The sequence below is a fragment of the Triticum urartu genome, chromosome 1A (genome assembly GCF_056163025.1).
Source record: "Triticum urartu cultivar PI428250 chromosome 1A, HENAU_Tu73, whole genome shotgun sequence".
Classification (NCBI taxonomy): domain Eukaryota; kingdom Viridiplantae; phylum Streptophyta; class Magnoliopsida; order Poales; family Poaceae; genus Triticum; species Triticum urartu.
The window spans coordinates 522394552-522398873 of NC_141873.1; positions in this window are offsets into that span (position 1 = coordinate 522394552).

Sequence of the window (4322 nt, forward strand, 5' to 3'; positions counted from 1 at the left end):
CCCACAGTATGAGACCATACGATGTGTGTATATATTTTTTCATCGAGCCCAACATCATGTATCTCCACTAGTTCTTCATACATAGTGGAGAGTAAGTAATACCTATGTATATCCTTGGAGCCCAACGTACCATGTATCTCCATCAGTACTCCATATGTATGTCCTTTGATTTTGCATATTTCTTTGGTATATCATTTCTATCTACCGTACCTTAGGTATATCAAGCATGTCGTCTGTACTAAGGTATATATTTTTATTTTGGAAAGAATAAAGAACGATCGTGAATGGAAGCGAAGTTATGGATGTATGTATTGTTTGGAAACAAATGCATGCGCGCTAGTATCACATATGGAAAATCTTGCATGCAAAATTTAATGGGTTTGAATCCACGAGGCATTAATGAAAAACCAGCTAGGTGCCCAGGCACCTAGGTGCCCCAAACATTTTACATATATATATATATATATATATATATATATATATATATGAGTGTTACTATTCATCACCCAGGGTGCAGAATAAGTTATTCTTCACCCGAGGTAATCTTACGATCATTTCATAATTTAATTACGTTTGGAATTCAAATAGTTACATTCCTATTGATTCACTACGTAAAATTTGACATAAGAAAATAAATATATAGGTCATAAGACAAAAAACTGTAATTTATGTGTATTTTAGACTATGTTTTTACGTTTGTAATTTTACATAGCATAAAATATTTTTTACGGCGATTATATATTTTCTTACGGTCTCTTTTTGCGTCGGAAATAAGACAAAACTTACGGAATGTAAAATTACGGTGCATTGATGGTAAAATAGATGGGGGTGAAGAATAACTATTCCTCACCCAGGGTGACGAATAGCGTATATATATATATATATATATATATATATATATATATATATATATATATATATAATGTGTATGGAAAAACTAGACATAAAAATATAAGTTTTCAACAATATTAATCGCGTTTTTATAAAAAAATTAAATGGGTATATATATAATGTTCCTGATACATACAAAAAATGTACAATATGTACGGAAAAATTAGACATCAAAATATAAATTTTAGATAATGTTAATCATGTATTTTAGAAAATTATAATATGTATAAATAAAATGTTAATGATGTGTACAAGAAATGTGCAATGTTTGTGGAAATAGTAGGTTTAAAACAAATATGTTTTCAAAATTATTAAAGGTATACTTTTAAAATGTTAAACATGTATATAAAATATCCCCGATGTACACAACAAATGTACAGTGTGTATGGAAAAAAAGTAGGTATAATAAATATATATTCCAAAAATGTTATTCATGTTTTTGGAAAATGTAAAAACATGTAAATTAATTTTTTTTACTGATGCATACGGAAAATGTTCGAAATAAAAATGAAGAAAAGTAATAAACAACAAAAAAATAAATAAAAACAAGGAAACAAAGAAAAGCGATGAAAAGGAAGAAAAAAGAGTTACAAAACCAGTGAAACCTAGAAAGAAACGAAGAAAGAACTAGCCAAACCCGCAAGGAAACAAAGAAAACTGGTGAAAAAACAAAGAAAAATAGAGAAATGCATGAAAAAACAAAGAAACCTGGTGAAAGACAAAAAAAACTGGAAGGAAATCGGACCAAACCAGGTACAGGGAGTGAGCGAGCGATTGATTCGAGTGAGCGAAACATGTATCACGTGAGCTTGGCGCCTTTACACCGCAACCCGAACCTAGCCCAAATAAAAGTGATGGGACCTATAGATCGAGTCACGGATCTCCACTCATTCACTTCGCTCGGCCGATGGTTGACTTGTCTATCGTTGACAGTCAACCATTTGAATTTTACAAAAAAGGAATCAAAAAACATTCGTAAAAATATACAAAATTGAAAAAATATTATGGATTTGAAAAAAGTTCACGGATTTGCAAAAATAGTTCACGAATATGAAAATGTTCAAAAAAATAGCAAGATCATGAGCTTTAAAGAAGTTCGTGGATTTAAAAAAAACACGGGTCTTAAAGTAGTATTTTTGAAAACCGGACGGAACTTTCCAGAGTAGTTTTTTTAGGAGTCGAAGCTCCTAAAAACGGCCCACGAACCTTTTGAAAGCTTCCCTCTAGTGCGCTCGACGGCCCAGCCCATTTAGAATCGAAGGAAGGGAGCGGATGCGCGCTGTGTAGGAAAATAGAAGGCGCCATCAACGCCAAATAGGATTTGGGCGAAATCATTAACTGAGAAGTACTCATTGTAAAGATTACTCTCACTTTTCTAGGTTGCGACAAGTGACGTACTACATGTACGTCACATGTAGCAACTTAAAAGTTTTCCTTTTTTCAGAAATCTGTTTATTTAAAACGTTTTATCTTTTAAACCGTGCATCTAAATATGTAACCGTTTTCACCGTTGGATTCCTCGCGCCGAGATCTTTCAAATTAAATCCCATGTTGATAGGTTTTGATGAACTTTTTCATAAAAAACGGACAAAAAACGAACCGGAAGAACGGGTTTTTCACTTTCAGAAAAAGGCACGCTCGTGCCTCTCGAAATCATAATCGTGCCTCTCGCGGAAACAAAACCGTGCTTCCCGCGGAAGGAAAAAAGAAGAAGAGAAAATGTGTTTTTTCGTTTCCGATGAGGCACGGCCGTGCCTCTCGCGACAGCACAACCATGTCTCTCGCGAAAGCAAAACCGTGCCTCTCGCGAAAGAAAAAAAAATAAAAACGCATTTTTTTTTCTGTTTTCGAGAGGTATAGCCGTGCCTCTCGTAGAAGCACAAGTGTGCCTCTCTCGGAAGAGAAAAAACAGAAAACACATTTTTTTTGTATCCGAGAGGCAAGACTGTGCCTCTCGCGGAAGCAAAACCGTGCATCCCACGGAAGGGGAAAAAATAGAAAACACGATTTTTTTTCATTTCTGAGAGGCACGGCCGTGACTCTCGCGGAAGCAAAATCATGACTCTCATAAAAGAAAAAAAATGTGTTTTTTCGCGCAAAAAAAGAATTTGATTTTTTTATCCAAAAGCTAAGGAAGACAGGTGAAAAACCAAAATGTCGAAAACCCCGGGAAAAACCGTTTCAAAAGCCAAATATGCGTGCGAGAAAAAAAAACAAAATCCGGAAGGAGCACCCGAACGCAACACGTGGCGGCGGCTGAGAGCGCGCCAAATGACCCTGATGGTTGTGAGGCTCTCGATGAAGCGCTCGTCAACTAGTTGCTTCAGGAATTGGGTACAACATTGCAATGACGTTGATCACACACCCTGGCTCCACCTGCGCGCCCTTTTGGTCTGACCCATGTGCGGGCCCGGGACTACTCCTGTTTGAATTTTGATTTTTTAATTTTGTTTATTCTTCTATGTTTTTGTTTTTTCTCTTCTTTAAAATAAGTATGGATTTCAAAAATTGTGATTTTAAAAATAATGTTTAAAAAATCATAACAAATATTTTTGAAATCAATTTTTTCATCATTTCGAAAATTGTAAGGGGAATCATATATTTTTTGTGGATTGAAAAATGTATGTGATTTTAAAAAAATGTTGGGAAACCAAAAATGTTCATTATTTATAATAAAAAACTTCACATGTTCATGAATTTGAATAAATGTCTGCTAATTCAGAAAATGTTCATGAATCATGAAAACATATTAACAAAATACAAAGTTGTCCTTGAAATTCAAAAAATGTTCCGAAATGTTAACAAAGTTCATGGCGTCAAAAAATGTTCATGAATTCCAAAAACATTCAAGGGTTTCAAAAGCTGGTCATCAAAACCATAAACGTTCATCAATATTAAACTTTGCTCCCAATTTCGAAAAATGATTGTCTATATAAAAAGATGTTCGCCGATTAAATAAAATGTTTACGATTTGAAATAATATTTGTGAATTCCTACAAAATGTGTATTTCAAAAGAAAACACGAATTGGAAAACAATTCAAGATTTCAAGATATGTTCACAATCTAAAAAAATTGTTCACGGCTTTGAAAGATGTCTGTTAAATGAAAAATGGAAAACGAAACAAAAAATAAAACATGAGAAAAAACATGAGTTCGGTCAGCACGACGGCGTGGTGACGGTGATGGTGATGTGATCTGCGCAGGGCTTCGCCTAAGCACTACGATGCTATGACCGGAGGAGTAAACTGTGAAGGGGGCACCGCACACGGCTAAGAGAAATCTTGGTGTGCCTTTGGATGCCCCCGCCCCCGTATATAAAGGAGGGGGAAGGAGGTGGCCGGCCAGGGGTGGCGCGCCATGAGGGGGAGTCATACTAGGACTCCGTTCCTAGTAGGATTCTCCCCCCTTTCCTTCTAACGGAGAGGGGGAA